Genomic DNA, 19181 nt, shown 5'->3' on the forward strand with positions numbered 1-19181 from the left:
AATTCAAGGTAAGGAATCAGAATCATGTAGTTTTTTCTTAATAGGGATTCAAAGAACCCATCCACCTGTTCAAAACAGAGGGCAAGCTAAAATTTCATATTGGAATAACAATTATGTCTGTCAAAGAAACAACTTTTTCCTTCACTCCCCCTCTTATTTGGCCCATCCTTCCTGTTCTGGAGTGAAGATATAATCTGTGGAACCAGTCTTCATTAAATCCAGCAAGAGTCATCTGCAAAAATCACACCAAGTTAAAAACAGAAATTAATTTCCACTTCAGCAGCTTGAAGTTTAGGTCAGAGGTGAAGCAATGCAGACACTTGTGTTTATAAATATTATTGAGCTCTAACATATAGTGAAAGTTGTGTTTTTAAATTGAGATAAAGGCTGATCAAGGGAATGTCCTGTTATGTAACTGTTTGGACTCCAAAAATAATGAGAATGGCTTTCACAATGGAAAAGAACATCCATCTCAGGGCTGGCCTCTCCCTTTGCTCGCTCTGCCATAGAACAATCTCTTTCTCTTCCTCTGGCTTTGGTAGTCAGCAAGAAATTTTCTCTTCGGCAGGAGGGTTTCTGCATGCTGGTGACAAACATCTTGCCACTCACAACTGTGAGATCCTTCATAAGGAATAAAAACCTTATACAGCTTCCTCATAAATGACATTTCTATATACTGGGGTCATAAGGGCAATGGGATTGGTTGGAGACTATATACAGCCTATAACATTTAGGACCAAGTTCCTGAGATAATTTAATAGCTGGGCCATGTTTTCAGGACGAAGACCAGAAACTCAGAGTAAAACATGGAAACTGACCTTCAGGTCAACATTTAGAGCTTCTGCAGGCTGGGTACCTACAAACTTTGATTATGACTTTCAGTGGACCCAAAGTCTGGCTCTGGATGAAGGGTGCCTAAATGAATCCCTGAAGATCATGCATATGGCAAGACAAAAGACCTGGTTCACCTCCCTGGCTGCATTTATGTGCCCCCATGTTCTTCAAGGGCTTTCTTTTCTCAGCTATTTGCTCCAGGTATAGTCTTGCAGTTCTGCTCCAGAGAAGACCCTAACCATGATCTATGGATTTTGCTAAGCTGATCGAACAGACACCACACAAAGAATTTTTTCTGGTTGTGTCATGTGCAGAGGTTTCCATGCCTTTCCTCTGCCTCAATGCAGTATCTACTGGCTTAATTTGGACCAGATTAGTGTTACCTGGAGCTAATGCTGCACTCAGAGAGAGAAAAGATGTGATGCTTTCAGTTGCATAGGAATGTGAAACTGGCAGTAATACCCAATGCCCTCACAGCCACTGCTTCAGTGGCTGACCAGGGCCATGTACATCTGGGACACAGTAGGTAGGTTAGGGCAGTATTTGTTACAGGCATTCTGCCTTTAAAGCATCCAAATTTTCACACAGGTTAGAAAGGGTGAGCAAACATTTGGAAATTAATTCCCTACAGACCCTAGTCTAGACAAATACTGTGAATCGGTGTTTAAGTTGTATTTGGAGGAATTGGCAACCAACCAGGCCACTTCTTCCCTATTTGCAGCAAATTTAAAAATAGGAAAAGGTTCAGAAGGCTCAGATCTGCCCTTCAAAAAAGTCCATATAATTGAGGAGCTTCTCAAAACTGACACGTTTCTATTTCTGTTGTCAAAAGGAAAGAAAAACTAATAATGTTGGGGTTTAATAACAGAATATCCCTGACAGAGAGAAGGTCTTTAGATTTTGATTGGGAGATTACCAGGTAGGCTGCTGTTAGCTGTGCAAGGTAAATGGTGCAGAGTGAAATCATAACAGAAGGGTTGAGGTGCAGGCCAGACATGGCACAAATAAAAAAAAAAAATTAAAAAAGAGCAAGAGAGCGACAATATCTTTAATTTCTCTTTCACCCGGCAGGGATTTAGGAGCAGTAAGAAGTAAATAGGTTTACAGCTGTCCACAGCTGAGGGGTTTTTGAATATCGATATGGCTATATTTTACAGACATGATAAGTTTGGGACCAGGATTTTTTTAATGATCAGAACTGGTCCAAATTTCAGCCTTAGTATCTCAACAGAAGTTCACGATTACTGTCTAAAACATCAACAAGAATGAAAGTGGTAAAATACCCATTATAGAACCTGTTGTGCTGCTTTGCATCCTTATTATTGGTGGCAATCAAAAACAAACAAAAAGTACTCATCTTAAAATGGAAGCTTAGTGCTATAAATAACAATCCCCTGTGAGATTTTTGAAAGATATGCATTCAGTTTACTGAAAAAAACCAACATATTTTTCTTTCTGTCACCAGTGCAGAGACATTATAACTACACATGAACATACCACATTCTGACTCAAACACTTCCCTGGAGAATTTTCAGTTAAGTTTTTATTTTACAATTTTTATAGCCAGTGAAGATACTTAAAGCACAGAAATAACAGAGTTTAACTTGAAGTTATCAGGCTACATCTCCACTCTTGATCAAAAAATCTTGAATTGACTTGAAAAATGAGTGAATTCATGTGGCATTTATGGTGCAGGAATATGTAGGGAGTGTTTGGATGTCATTTTTATAAGGACACTTCTTATAATAACTGAAGCTGCAATAAATTGAATTATGGAATATGAAAGTCCTTAAGGTTTATGGCAGAGTTTTTGACTGCTGAAATAAAGACAAAGAACCTGAGATAACAGGTGTATCAGCAGCACAGAGGCTAAATATGATTCATTTTGTTGTAAAATTAAAATACAATATTTCCTCCAAATATTTGAATTCCATTGTAGGTGAATAAATACTGTTTTTCTATTAATTCATACAGAAAAAGATACTTTGCCTCTTTGATATTGAATAGATTATACTCACTAAAAAGTTTTAGGGCTGTTATTTCTTTTACCACTAATACTTTAACAGCTATTACACTGGCATGCTCCTTGGACTTGAAAATATGCTCTGTGCACAGATCCCACAGAATCTGTTTATGCATTTCACTTTCCTGAGTTTGTTCATTAGAGCAGTAATTACTTGCAGAAGCAGAGTTTGCCTTTTCAGGTCCTAAAACATGCTACTCTACTCTAATTACGTTCTTTGAAGCCACAACATCCTGTATATAATTCAAACAGATCTGATTTATGCAAACACATTCAAATGACCTGTAAATGTAATTTCATATGGAACAGATATTGGGATACCCGTTCCTAGATTTCTGTCTCTTCTGAAGTGCTGGGGATTCAACAGGGACTGCTGTTGTACTGGGATCTTTTGGGGTCAAGAAATGTCCTGGTGTCCCAGGCTCCTCCATGCCAGCACCAGGCAGGGTCCAGCTTCAGCTTCAGCAGCAAGACAACTTGAGATTCATAGAATCACAAAATCACAGAATCACAAAATCAAGTAAGCTGAGTTGGAAGTAATCCACAATGATAATTTCGTCCAGGTCCTGGCCCTGCACAGGACCATCCCCAGGAGTCACACCCTGTGCCTGAGAGCATTCTCCAAATACTTCAGCTCTGTCATGCTTGGTGCTGTGACCACTTCCATGGGGAGCCCATTCCAGTGCCCTTCTGGGAGAAGAAACCTTTTCTAATGTCCAGCCTAAATTTCCTCTGACACAACTTCTGGCCATTCCCTCAGGTCCTGTCACTGATCACCAGAGAGAACATCACTCTCTGTCCACTTCCCCTCATGAGGAAGCTGCAGACTGCAGTGAGGTTTTCCCTCAGTCTTCTCCTCTCCAGGCTGAACAGAACAAGTGACCTCAGCTGCTCTTTATATGACTTCCCCTCAAGGCCCTTCACTATCCTAGTGATTCTCCTTTGGATGCTTTCTTAACAGTTTAGAGTCTATTTTATATTGTGGTATCCAAACCTGCCCCCAGCAGATGTGGTGAGGCTGCCCCAGTGCAGAGCAGAGGGGACAATCCCCTCCCTTGCCCAGCTGGTGATGCTTTGCCTGATGCCCCCCAGGACAACCCAAGCTGGCCCTCCTGGCTGCCAGGGCACTGCTGACTCACGTTCAACTTGCCAGTGACCCATTCCATGGCACTGCTTTCCAGACTCTCATTCCCTAGTCTGTATGTACCATACCAACAGGGTTGCCCCATCTCAGGTGCAGAATCTGGCATTTTCCCTTGTTGAACCTCCTATGGTTGGTGATTGCCCATGTCTCTAATTTGCTGACGTCTGCAGAGCCCCTCTGACTTCACAAGAGTCAACAGCTCCTCCCGGTTTTGTATTATCTGCAAACTTGTTTTGTATTCCTTCCAGTCCCATGTCCTAGTCATTTATTACCACAAATACATTTGTCAAGCAAGAAGCTTAGCTGATGTTTTGCAAAAGGCTTTGAGATCTGTGGTGGATAAGGAGAGGAACAAACTTTGGATGCTTGAAGAGGTGAGGTCAAGGCAAGTGTCAGCTGAATGATAAATATGTTGACTGATACTGCATTTAGTTACCACAGGAAGAGGTATTTACTTTTGAAATAAAATTTGAGACATATTTAGTGTTGGTGAACAGAGTGCCTCTGAAAGACACAATAATGGAAACTGAGTTCTCCCCCACCCCCTGAACAAATGCACCAAAGGTAACAGTAAAATACAGCAAAAGTAGTAGCCAGACCAACCCAGCAGTATGCTGCCCACTGACCCTGAAGCAACTTCAAAGCCATAAATGTTGCTCACTTCTATGGCCTTCCTATCTGATCTGTCTATTTAAAAGGTGTTATTGAACCTTACAATAGTGTTTTGTTGTTGCTGTTGTGGGTTCTCTCTGTTCTCCTGCACCTCCCCCCCCCCCCTTTTGCTTTCTTTTCCTTTCTTCAAGACAATTCCTGCAATGGTATGAAGCAAGAAATCCCATTTCTCACATAGCCATAAAATAGTCAAGAAAAACAATTCATTGTTAACATCAGCTTAGGCTACAGTTGAATACCCAAACATGAATACCACCTGCTTGTCTTTCATGTTAAGGGGACCATTCATGTGCTTCCAGCTATACATTTTAAACAGTCTCAGTGGATCAGTTCCACTGACGTGGAAGATCTTAAAGATTTCCCTTAAAGATCTTGACTCAAATATGTCTTTTCAATTTGCTTCTTTAATGTTAAACAACAGGTCCTTGAGAAGGGAAGAAAGTCCAAACAGGGGTGATATCTTCTAGATATTAAAAGTAAGTATAGAAAAGTATAAAAACCATACAGTGAAGCAGAAGTTACAGAAATTATGATACATTGTTCATAATTACTAGAGAAATGTGATAGCTTAAGATACCTTATGAAAATGTCTAAGAAAATTGCATGGAATACATGCATTAAAATTACAATTTGATTTTTAATTCCATTGACACAATGTCATTATTCAGACATTTCTAAGTCTTTACTTAAGAAATATTTAGTGGTCATGTCATCTGAAACCAAGCTGAAACCACACTGAAGCCATTTCAGGGCTGGTGCTGATACCTTTTAAATCAACAGTAGGGATCTCAGCAGTAGTAGATGTGTGAGCATGTTGGGGTATGCTTTACATAATCAAAGTTAGAGGGAGTACAATTGCACAAAACAACACTAGAGTCTTTCACTAGAAAGATAAACCTAACAAGACAAAAAAAAAAAAAAAAAAAATTAGTGCTTAGATTTTGGAAAACAGATAAAATGTTCGTGGTACATCCTATAATGACCATTCTGATTATTTTCTGTGACCTCTTTTCAAGCTCTAGTCAAGTCACCATGTGACAATCTCTATGAGCTTGAGGACAGACAAAAAAGTGTCCAGTAAGAGCTACCTATCGCTCAAACGCACAAGAGCTCTGAAAGGCATTTACTGAATTTGTTTTTATAACTCAAAGCCAATCTACTTTGTTAATTTTCCCTATGAAAATGGCAGCTGAAGCACACAGCTATATGAGAAATTCTTACTGCTTGCCTCATCAACAAAATCACAGGACAGATGGGATTTTGTGACCTCCCAATCCACATCTGTGACCTTGGGAATAGCTGGGGAATTGGCCACTGTGTGTGTGCTTTCACTTCTGCTGTGCTGTGGGGCTGGATGCTGCTGTGTGCACCAGCCATACTCACCAAAAGAAGGGGATGAGAAAGATTTTACAGAGGTTTATGAAGTTATTGTGGGGTTGGATCCCATAACCTTGAAGGTACGACCTCTCCCTGCTCCACTACCAGAAAGATGCTGGTTGGCACAATCAGTAAAGCAATCTACAGAAAGGTTGCAGTAGAATTAAGCAGTCTAAACATAATATCTTAGAAACCCTGAAGCTGTCTGTATAAAATCAGCTATGTTTAAGGAATTGGGGAAATGCAAATTAAGATGAAGCTGACCTGTAACTGCAGTATACCACTTCACCATTTTCTCTTAAACAAATAAAACTCCCAAGTACATAACTTTATAAAATAGTGGGAATTTAGAGTCTGATAAATTATTAAAAAACAGTTAAACAGATAATGAAAAGCAATACATGAATAATCTACATTTCAAAACCAAAACACAGCCATGCTGTATTTCTTACAATTAGTTTTGCTGTCATGCTCATCCCGTGCAGAACTTAGGAGATCCACCGTAACAACGAACTTTCCAAGTACTTATTCTACAAAAGGCCATCTCATTATGCAGCCAATTAAATGATTTGTTTGTTCATGATGGAATCTAATGTGGCGATTTGTTTTCTTCCAATAGATATCTTCTGCTAAGAAGCCAATTTGGCACACCTTTATAATTGTGCTAGTTCCACTGGGAGCTACAAAGAAGTTTGTGAAGCTGATAATTCTTTAGTGCAAATGAATGAACAATAAAGACAAGATACTTTCAAAATTTTCCACAGTGAAAATTCAAAAGCATTGTAGCATCCAAAGAAAATGTTGGAGATTAAAAACCTAGGACTGTGTTATATTACCATGTTTATTGTATTACTTATGTTATAATATTTATGATATTGTATTAACATATATATTATCAGTTTTGTTGTTGGCACATCAATGAAGTCTTTTTTTGAGGATTTTAAGACCAACAAATCGATATTACAAAAACCTTGTTCTTTCCCAAGCAAGATACGAAAGATGCTGTAAAAGCTGTCACAGTGACAAAGTTCTGGACTCTGATTCTCAAATAAACACATTAACCATCAGAGCCAACCTGGGCATAAAAGTCAGTATCTTATATAAACCTATTTTACAATTGCAAAGAAAAACCTCTAGAGCTTTATAGCTTTTGCCTGTAATGAATGTAAATAAAAATTTGCTATGAGGCACTCAGAGCAATATGCACCCCACACAGCGTAGCTTGTTCATCAAAACTACAGTATATACAAACCCGCAGATTAAAGCATGAGGCAGGGAGGGAACAGGAGGAAAGAGGCTGCAATTTTCTAAAAATTAAGCTGAACCTGAACCAGGCACATTTTCTGAGGAAAAAATAAGGGTTTCTGTAGCTCACAGTGGCGTTGACTTTGGCATAGAAGCTTAGCCGGTGTCATTGCTGCAATAGAAGCAGCAGCAATGAAACACAAAACTCTCACTTTTTTTTTTTTCCCTCCTAAGATTCTTTTTCATTTCCTAATCAGGGGCGGGGATGTGGGAAAGCAGTAGAACAAGGACCATCAATATGATCAGGGACAGACCTGATCTCCCAAACATGGTGGAGAGATTGATAGTCCTTGTTGCAGACCACATAATCCCAGAGGAAATGCTGAGAAAGTCTGACATGAACTTATCATCCTTCTGGGCATGAGTGACTCTGCAGCAGTGGCAGCAAACTACATTACAAATGATTCTCACACTGCTATCAAAGTGATGAGGAAAGATGGGTGCTGTTGGCAATGATGAGGAGAGCTTGTGACCTCTGATGGTCCTTACAAGTTGTATTTATGGGCATCCAGAACCTCACACTCATCTCCAGGACTATTAGTATGTGAGGAAAAACAAAAAAGTAAAGTTTCTAGTACATAAATACTATTACTGAGAAAATAAATGCTAGTACTGTAAGTACTCCCTTTCATCTCTCCTCCTTAGACATGGGAATCCAGCCCAAAAATGAGGAGGTGTCTTAGGTTATGTAACCAAAAAAAATTGTGTATTCTATTTCATTGCTGAAAGCTGTTGGAGAGATGTTTGTTCCTTATCTCTTGTAACACCATGGGGGCAGGGGGCAGATGCCTTCTGATAATGGCCCAGCCATTAAAACCAGGTGGGGCAGTGTTTCTTATCTCTTTCACCACCCCTCCATCCTCCAGGGGACATCTTCTGATAATGGGCCATTAGGGCCCACCAATGACATGACACATTCCATATTCCCATTGTGAGATGCTCCACACAGTGGGAGAGAGCCAACTGTTCCTAGCTAGATAAAAACTGGGACTGAAGAACACAAGGTATCTGGTTTTTCCACTGGATGCCTGGGGGAAGACTGGATCCATCTCGCCACCACTGGACTTTCTACAGGACCATCTCTACTCCACAGAACCACATCTGTTACTCCAGGAGGATTTATTTGGACTGCTTCCAACACCCTGACCAACAGGGCGTCAGGTTGTATCCCTGACTCTGTCAGAGTTTTTCCAGGATTTTTGTTTGCTTGCTTGCTTGTGTTTTTTTGTACTGCTACATTTGTATTTTTTTTAATTATTATTATTTTTTTAATATTCCTAGTAAAGAACTGTTACTCCTATTCCCATATCTTTTCCCGAAAGCCCCTAATTGCAAAACTATAATAATTTGGAGGGAAGGGGGTTTACATTCTCCATTCCAAGGGAAGCTCTAGCTTTCCCTAGCAGACAACTTGTCTTTCAAAACCAAGACAGGAGGGTGAAGGAAGTCTCTTGAAGCTCTGGAGAAGAGCTGCTGTATACCTTGAGACACAGGTTTCATCACAAGCGATTCAGTGGCCCAGGCCTGAGGGGTTTATCCACACTGCAGTATTAATCAGAGAATCATGTTTCCTTTTCTTGGAGGCAACTTTTGGTTTATATCATTAGAAAATTAAAATTAGAAACTAAATATGAGGTGTATGCTCATATACATCCAAAGGTAGGAATTTGCCTCGGGGTATTTAAATCGCCTCAAGCAGATCTCCTTTTATGGCCACAAGTGTGTGGAACTAGCATTTCCCTTACCCTGTGACTTTATCATCTTTCAAGTTACTGCAAAGTAATAACCAAGTACCACAAAACCAGAAGTTTGTAACACTGCATTTTGGCTCAGTAATTGTCTGAGATGCAGAAGAAAAGATGGTTTGTTATGGTATTTGAGCTATTTTTCTTCAGACAATAACTGCCAGTTTGAAACATCATTATTGTTCTTATTGTGGATAAAATTAGAATTTAAATTTATAAAATATATGGCAGAAGCTGATGATATAATAAAATGAAGTTTTGGAGCTGATGAATAGTATATACTGTGGATGCTTAAATGAGATAAAGAATGGAATTAATGCTGGAAAAAATGAGCTGGATACATCTCATTAAGGGCTTACTGCTATATTTGCATTTTTGTTTAATACTCAAATTCTGAAACACTGCAAATGAGCTGTAACTTTGCAGTCTTTAAAAAATAAAGAAAGATTAGATAAATGCAGATGCTATGCAAATAGTCAAGCAGCAACAGGATACTGGGCAGCCATTAATAAGTGCTGGGAAGTTACACAGGTGATGATGAAAGACCTTTCCAGGAAGACTAAATGCCACAGTGATGTGTAAGTTCTTTCTGCTTCTTTCCTTGAATTTGTCATACAGGCTATTCAGAGGTAATCTGGAGTTATGCCTTGTTAGGTGGGGAAAGTTGATGTATCTGTAGGTGGGGAAATACGTGTAGCATTGCAGTCATGTACAGGAGAGACAAATAGTATAATTGCACAATGCCTGAATTATTTCAAAGGAAATGAAACAACTTTTTCTGTTATTTCTAGTTCTTCTTCATTATCAAATAACATATGGGTATTTCCTGCATTTGCAATAATACCCAGATCTTCTAAAAATTATTTCTCTTCAATCAGATGAGACAGTTGCTCATTTACACCCCAGATTACAAAAGCATTTTAAAAATCTTTCTTTCACTATTCATTTGTTTGTCTTCCCTACATGTTCTTATTGCTTGTTTGTTATGAAAGAGATTTATAGTTTAAAACTCCATCTTATTTAGCCCCTTCCTTTTAATGAGTAACTATAAAATAAGCATCATTTTCCTAATGTGCATTTTGAGTGTCAGAAATAGGCAATTTAAATGTGAAGCTTCAAAGCACTATTAATGCTGCAATTTAGTGACAAAATATCTCTCAGTTTTCAGTGCCTCTTGCCACTCTTTCTTCATTTCAGTGATTTATTGTATTATTTCTCTGCCTCTAATAGTTAGTGCCCTAAATAGCCAGTTTATTTTTGTTTCTCTGCACATTAATGCCCTTTGGTAATGGCTGGCTCTACCTTTGTTTGACAATCAGCCAAGAGGAATGCAACATAAGGCCAGTTGTAAATGGATATCCAATTTGATTAATATAAAGGATTTATTCAATAGTAAAAATACAATCGTAAAAAGCCACAAGCAAAAATCAGTTCGGCACTGTACCAGGCGAACAGTACTGGGTGAAACAGGGAAAGGCTCTCTGGCACCACTCCACCGTGTTTCACAAAATACGAATATCACAGAGTTCCTTTTATATGTTCTTAGGCCTTTTTTGAAGAGTCCCTTCTTTTTGGTGGTCTTGTCTTCTGTTACATGTTGGGACACGTCTCTTTTCTTTATCTGTAAAGTCTCTTTGGAATGCAATCCTTCTAGATGAATATTTATGCTGGTTCCAGTAAAGATCCCCTGAAATACACATCTCCCAGACGAATATTCATGCTGGTTCTGGTAAAAATCCCCTGAAGTACATATCTCCTAGATGAATATTTATGCTGGTTTTGATGTAATCTTGCTGGATGAAAATCTTCAGGAATATGCATCTCCCAGGCGAGTATTTATGCTGGTTTCCTTTTTCTTTCAGGTGAGATTACTTTAGTTTTAGCACAAATTTATTTATATCATGTGTTACAAGGCCCATATTTTGCCAGGCCCTTTGTGACACCTTTTTGAGATTGTGTCTCCATTCACTGACTGTGTATGACTCCTGAATACTGACTTGGAAAAGCTCAGCCTGCCATGAATGGCTCCAGTCTCACCAGAGAAGACCAACCACTGCTTTCTCCCCTTGATGACAAGGGGGAAAATCTGTCACACTGACTAACATGAAAACCTAAGTAATGATAGAGATTAGAGGGTTTCTTGATGATTAGCTCAGCTTCATCTGTTCTGAAGCCTTTAGAGAGGATGAACTCTGTCTCAAGAAAGGCACTGCTCTTCAGTGAGTTTAGCAGCCTTTTTTCTCAAACGTGCTACAAACACAAGTAAGTTTTTTGCACTCAGTGCGTGGCAGGTACAGTTTCAGGGTGCTGGATTTTATGCCTGCCTGCATGAGGCACAATGTAAATTATTCGGCATCCTGCAGCTATTTGAAGATATTGAAAGGTTTTTTCCATTTTAAATGTGCACTCAAAATCGAGAGAATCTAATAGCACCGTGCCTGCATTAGATATACACTTGTGCTGAAAATGTTTTCAGACAGCTTCATATAAACAGGTCTTTTGTGAAAATATATTGTGGTTCTCAGAAAGCTGCAAAAAGACAAATTGTGCTTGTCAAAGTCCTTCCACGGTCTTCTCTCTTCTCCTCCCAGACTTGAAGCCTGTAAAACAGTATAGGTAGCCTAATCATACACAAACTGTGTATGATGCAGGGATGGCTTAGTGTTATTGTTGCCATTTCCAGCTGAGGAAATAAACCTTAGAGTTGTGAGGTAACTGTCCTAGCATTCTACAGCAGATCTATTAGAAAATTCCCTTGCTTTGTTCTCTAATCCAATATTGCTAATTGGCTGACCTGAATACATTCCAGTGGTGGGGTCTCCCAACAGCAAAATCAAGTAAACAGCAACCTTTGCCACTGGAAAAAAATATCTGTTGCCCCAAATCTGGTCCTGAATTTGACTCTTGTGTCCCAGCAGATCACAAACCCACTTTTGTTGAGATTTTGTTCTGTAGTTGAAATGTTGGCAGAAATGTAGGACTCCAGTTCAGGGGGATAAGTACAGGGAAAGAATAGGCTCCTCCTCTGCCTGAGTGTTTAAAAAAGTCTGGAGGGTTATTCCTAGAAGAATACAAAGATGTTCACTAATGATATAAAATAAAAAACCAAAACAAAACAACATAGCCTTATTGGAAAAGTGAATGATATATTGTGATTGACAGCTCATTTTGATGCCACAAGAGCGAATTTCCTTACAGCTTTTTGGAAGGATAATATTCCGCCAATGTAGCAGATGTCATGGGCTTGTGTCTCATGGGTGGTGATGGAGGTTGTTGCTAAACAAAGTTCCCTAAAGAGAAAATCAATGCTGTTGTACCCAGAAAAACATGTGTCACAATTATTTGTAAAATCTACCCAGGCTTATCAATTTAATTTCTATTTAGGTGCATTGGAATATACTTTTTTTTAAATTCTCAAACTACGTTTCTTCCAGGAGTAGGAAACCCCGCTCATGTTAGCTGGACCATCCCCAAAGCCAAAATGCACTCTGAAGTTCAGGGGAGTCTGGCTGGATAGGAATTGTTTGTGTAGCTGAAATTTGTTAGTATGAAGTATGAGTTGGGCAATGCCATGGAATGAGCCTTATGTAAATCTCCCCAAACTACAAGATCCTATTCAAAATTTGGATCACCTGGAAGTTGAAACACACTTTTCCTTTTGTCCACTTTGTGAATTTTAAAGGACCATATGTGCCTGAAATTCTGCCACTAAGACTCCAGTTTATACCCACCTGCTCTTCAGTCTTACACTAGGCTTTACTCTAAGAACACTGAAGTTTGCATAGAGCCTGACACAATAGCTTGAAAAAAAATATTCTCTACTTGCAATAAAATAAAAGAAAATACTGAAAATTTCTAAGTACGAAATGTCACTTCACTGAATGGGTTCACCTGAAAGAACAGATCAACCAGAAAATTGTTCTCTACATGCACCTGAGTGCTCTTTGATGGCCACAGTCAGTCATCAACCATCATATTAGTCTTTGAAAGAGGAAACTGCAGACTGACTGTGACTTGAGGACATTAGACCAGCAGGACTTGTAGAAGCCTGAAAGTTTCTCCCCTCACTCATATGGTGATTCACTGCCGAGCATTTTGCAGTTTAACTGGCCACAGAGAAGGCTGTCAAATATTTCCAAGTGCTAATCACTACACTTTTGTGGAGAATAAAAGAGGGACATAATAGTAACGAGCAGTGCCTTAGAACAAGAAGATGAAGGTGGGCCATCTGAGAGTACCATTTCAGGCACAAATACAACATCCATGAACTCAGACCTCCTAGTTCATCAGGCTGGTCCTTCTGCATGGCAAGATTATCTTTTTGTTTCTCATGTGCAACAATAATATATATATCTTACTCATTTTATTTATGGGGTATTGTCACCCTGGTTTTTCTGAGTTTTTTAAAGCCTTTTGATTGTTCATAAAATGGAGCCAGACTTTTTAGCTACTGTACAATATTAGGAGCAGTTTTCACTTTTTCTCACACATGTAACATAAACAAATCCTTTGTTTTTCATTCTCTGTCCTTTGTTTGCATATTTCTAACCTGAAAACAATTGTAATTGACAGTTGGTCTGGCCATTCGGCTGAGGGTTGAAAACTCCAGAAGCCAATCCACAGTCAGACCCACAAATGTATAAAAAGTAAGAAATAAACAGGCAGAGGGTTCTCTGCCTTGGTTCTCGGCCTTAGCTCTCTCGGAGGAACAACTCTGCCCTGCGAAATCTCTTGTCTCTCGTGTGATTGCTTTGCGTATCCCAGTCACAAGGTATACCAGTAATTTTCTTTTTCTGGCATTTTAATTTTCTCTGAAGAGACAGATTTGTAAAGAAAAGGCTAAAAAATCATCCTCTTCTAGCAGTGCCCCTCAAGAAGGGAGCAGTCTTTTTCCCTTTGATTGAAATCTGTGCAATGTTCTGAGAAGAGAAAGATCTTAATAATTCTGCCCATTGTATTCAAAAGCCACGTGGACTGTACAAAAATATTTCATATTTTTACCACATTTTCACCATATTTTTCAATAGAACAAGAAAATCTTCAAATAAATGTGGAATGATGTAGTTGAAGTTTATTAAGTCTACTTGACCCATATGTCATATCATGACATTTTAATTTTACTGCCTGACATTTAACAAATCCTTAGCAGTCCTGAAAAAGTTAATGATTAAAAAAGAAAAAAAGAAATCTCTCTGTGGAGTTAACTACAGACTAAAATACGTGCAAATAAAATAAAATAATCAGCAGCATCTTTTGTTTTACATATAAAATTGCTCATTATCATGATTTTTAATTGCATATTCAGCATGTATTTATCCACAACATTCTGACTAACAGCTTGCCCTATTTATTTAAATAGTGGTTGTTTCTTTCAATAGGCAATAAGGAGAGACCAATATAATAGTAATAATAATGATCTATAATATTCCTCTTTTCCTACCTTCACACTACTGACTTGGAGAGCTTCTGCTACAGGAATGAAAATACTACATAGTCTTTGCATATTTCCTACAATAGGATCATGTCCCTCACAGCTATTTGCAAGAAGTCCTATAGGAACAATTATGAATACTCTCATTCATTTGGCACAATGGCATATGGAAATTTCTTGCAACACTAATTACTATGGTTGCAATCTTTAGCCAAAAATGTCAGTGTCTAGGATTTAATTAGGCTGCAGCAGGATTTTAAAACTGACCTTCTGGTTTAGTTAATTAATTTTCAAGTTATTTTCTTTTTCCTTTTTTTTTTTTTTTTTTTCAGAGAATCCTGTCACATCAGTTTTTAAGAGATTTTAATTAAAAAGAAATCACCACTTCTAATAACAACAGAATGTCTAAAAGCATTTGTTAAAATATTTTTAGCAAATAAAGCAATTAGGTCAAGTCCCTATTGCTTAAGTGTGTCCTCCTAGCCATTGCCAACAAGTGTTAAGATTGCCACCCAGGTACTGGTAAAAGGCAGTTTGCAAAGTGTAAAAGTGTAATGAAGTTCTTCCCCAATTAACTATTCTTCCCTATGCTTGCATCAGCACTCTCTGATGATAATGATTTCTTCACAGGAATCTTTTACAGTATTAATTAGAGATCTGCTTGAATCAAAATACAGAAACCAACACACTAAAAGTCTCGAAGTCTTGGAACAATTTAATTGTTCCAAAATCTCCAACGAGCATCTGAGGCTGCCTTCTCATTTGAACCAGAAATCTTGATATAAATTCAGTTTCAGAGTCATAAAGACAGAACTGCAAGAAAGATTTTTTTGTTCAGTTTTATCTTGACATGAGCTGAAATATGCCTTTTATTCTATCCTCTGTCTTTGTGACAGTTACTCTGCGGAGAAGTTACACATTACTTTTTCCTGGGGAGAAAATTAAAAACAAGCTATCTAGCAATCCCAGCTCCGCAGCCCATTCCAGCTACTGAACTGTGTCATACTGTTTTAAAAGAAGAACTATAGTACATCCCTGAAATGGAAGCAGCTGTGGCTTTTTAGGTGCTGAGGAATCAATAAAAGGATGAAAAAGTACATGGATGTGCCTGAGACTGTTCTTGACAGACCCAGACACAATTACGAGCTATAGGGTACTATAATGTAGGGGCTTTACAGGTAGGATTTAATCCCCAGGAGCATGCATGTTGCCAGCTAAACTATGCAAATGAACCTTGAGCTTATTGCAAAATGGAAAACTTCGTCTGGATACATTAATTTCCTTCTAAAAACCAGAGTGTATTACATTGGGCGAAACAGTTTAATAAAACAATGCAACTTCCAGTAATTCTCCTTGCCATTTTGTAGTGTTAGCATACCTAGCAGGAAAGTACACAAGGTCTGTAATAAGCCTTCATGTAGTAAATTGCATTTTTTCTCCATCAGTGGTGTCACCCTGGAACAATCATGTGCTCCCACTGTCAGCCCTTTCTGTCCTCCTGGCATAGAGACATGTGCCCTTTTGACTCCCCCCCCCTCCCTTGACTGGTTTTGTATTCCGCTTCAGTTTTGATTTGTTCTTTTTTTTTTTTTCCATAGTAATACACCACCTTTCTGAGATTTTTTTTTTTTGAGCTTTCAGACTACTTTTCTTTTATTTTTTTTTTTTTTTCCTCAGAAAAGAGAAGAAAGCAGGTACATTCATCTGAATTACTGAGTCTGAGATACTAGTTACCACAACCTAGACACTTTTCAAAGACCATTTCTGGCCTACCTGTGAAACTCCAAAGAAAAAGATGAGAAGCTCCCTGTGAGACAAAGCCTTCTACCTGTGGACAGATTGACTTGGCTTTTCAGTAGGTCTTCAGAAGCTGAAGGTTCTCTGCTAAGCCTTAGTGCATGTCTTACCACATTTTGCTACTTGGCTTTTCTAGATGAGCTGAGGTGTTCTCCTCGTTCAGTCGTTGTGTGAGTGTGATGGGTTGACTGAGTATCTTCCAAAAGTTCTCAAGAATGATAGATTCCCAGGGAGTTTCACAGTCTCTATTACTCAGCCATCAAAGTCCAGAACACAACTGAAAACAGTTAACATCTAGGAACTGCCTTTTTGCAAAACTGTGGTAAACTTTAACCTCTATGTCAATACTTGTGGTGGATGTCTAGTCATAGGTCCACCCTGTTTCTCCCATATCCTGGATGAGACAAAGGAATTAAAACATAAGTAGAAGAATGTCATCTTGTTATAGAGTCATCACCTTGTCAAAAAGTCACAGCAATACATAATCCCAGAGCTATCACCTGGGATAACTCATCAAGCCACTAGGAAGGGCAATAGCTATATCCATGTATATCTGCAGCTCAGTGTGCCTGTATCTGTCATCTTTCCATTGCAGAAAATTGCTTCCCTTGCAACTACAAAATGCTACTACACTTTAGAAGCAGAAAAAATGAGGCTCCATTCTTTAAAGGAGACCGAGTTTTGGATATATTGAGAGGGAAAACAGAGTTAGAAAAGATGCAAGATTTGAAACACATGGGAAAAGAAATTATCAGAGAAAATAATTTCAGGGAATATTCCTATTAAAATCTCAAGAAAAGATAACAAGAGGACTGGACTCTCCCTCCTGTAAAAATAGTGAGAGTTGGGGTTGCTCAGCCTGGAGAAAAGTAGGTGCTGGGAACGTTGTTGCAGCCATTCAATACAAAAAGGCTTTTACCAAGGCCTGTCGGGACAGGATAAGAGATAATGGCTTTAAACTGCAAGAGACCAGATTTAGATTGGCTATAAGAAAGAAATTCTTTACTATGAGGACGACGAGACATGGGAACAAGTTGCCCGGAGAAGTTGTGGATGCCCCATTCACATTGTTCAAGGCCAGGATTTGGAATTGTTCAAGGTCAGGGTGGATGGGGCCGTGAGCTACCTTTTCTGGTGAAAGTTGTCTGTTCCGTAGCAGGAGGGTTGGACTAGTTGATACTCAAAGGTCACTTCCAACCCAAACCATTCTGTAACTCTCTGACCTGCCAGTGAGCAAGTCTGATGGTGAGCTGAGGGCCCCCTATCTTCAGTTTGTTTGCTCAGTAGATCATGACTCATCAGTTGTGAATTATGAATACCATGTCAACTCACTTTCTGTACAAAATCCCTCTCGAATGTCATGAAACCTCCAAAATACAGGAACTCTATCAGGTGTTCCGAAATTTTGAGGGATGTGCTTTTGATGTTGCCCCATTATTCATTAATCAGAGGAAGCTCCCTAGATCTTTACAAACTGCACATGCCTGTTCTCATTTCTCAGCAGTGAGCTTGCCTGAAGACATGAATTGTCATCAGATGTATTTTTTTTCCTCATGTTACTGGTCTCTTCCTGCATTATTGCACGATGCTGAGCTCTACTGCAAGGGCTACAAAAAACGAGATGAACTCTTCTGTATTAACTGGTTTATCTGTTGAACACATCCTCTTGAGACAGCCAGAGAGGCTTTGTTTAACAGAATGGCTGCATGGTTGCAGTATTTGTTGATTCTTCATCCTCAGCAGGGGAGGGTATTTCATAGTTCACAGTTTTAACTGAATATTTTGTAGGCAGCATCACTAAGTTCAAACCAGGTAATTTCTTTTCTTTTTAAAGAGGAACCATGGGGAAGTTACCGCCTTTTAGTTGTGTGGTAACTGTTGACCATTTAACAGTTCAAAGCAAGCTCTGAATAACACCAGATATAGACTTTGCTTATCATTATACAATAAATGAATGGTTGACTGTTTCTGTCTCAGAAACCATGGAGAAGACTAGCAGTAATGACTTGTGAAATGAAATTAAGCTTACAGGAAGCTGGACTGAACTCCTAATTTCTCCACTACCATCAGCAATTTTGACTTTCCATCGTACAATATGTGTTCCAAGGGCCAAATTTAATTTACCTGAACATATTTTTGACTCATTGAGTTAAAAATCAAACAAGTAAAATAAAGACGCATCAGTGCATCTTTCATAACATTTTTGTTGTTAGAAGGTCCGTGGCTCTGAGGATTTGTCTGAAATCATTATTTGATTTTCTCATTACTTTCACAGTGGGGAAGGAAAGTTCCCTCTGTACCAGTTTTGACTGTCCACAACTTTATCACAAAGGATCCAGTAGACTTCCTGTACCCATAGTTGTATTGACTTTCATGTCCCTTCAATAGCTTGAGGTACTTTTCTGCCTCCAATAAAATCACTCTTCACTAATCAATAAAAAAATCCAGAGAATATGAATCTTTCAAAATCAATTATTTTGTACAATAATCACACAAGTATCCTAGTGACAGCTGGAGTGTCAAAGCAAATCCCAGGACCAATGATCTCAAAGCCTCCTGAAACTAGCAGAAAATGATGTAGTTTTATTCACTTTTGTACTTTTGTGTGAGCCAGTGTCAAGGTTAGATGATGAGTGGGTGTATTAACTCCTCAGCCTGTTCCTTCAACTTTCACAAAACAAACTCCAGTTAAATGTGAGGATTTTCTGTTTGATCAAAAACTTTCTACTGCTGGTTGCCGATTGAGATGGCAGAGTTCAGACAAGGTGGAAAAGAGCAAAATTTTGTATATGAGTGCTACCTCTTATACTAGCTATTTATGTGGTGCAAAGAGGATTCATGAGGCCACTTTCC

Source organism: Hirundo rustica, chromosome 4 (genome assembly GCF_015227805.2).
Source record: "Hirundo rustica isolate bHirRus1 chromosome 4, bHirRus1.pri.v3, whole genome shotgun sequence".
In the NCBI taxonomy this organism is placed as follows: Eukaryota; Metazoa; Chordata; class Aves; order Passeriformes; family Hirundinidae; genus Hirundo; species Hirundo rustica.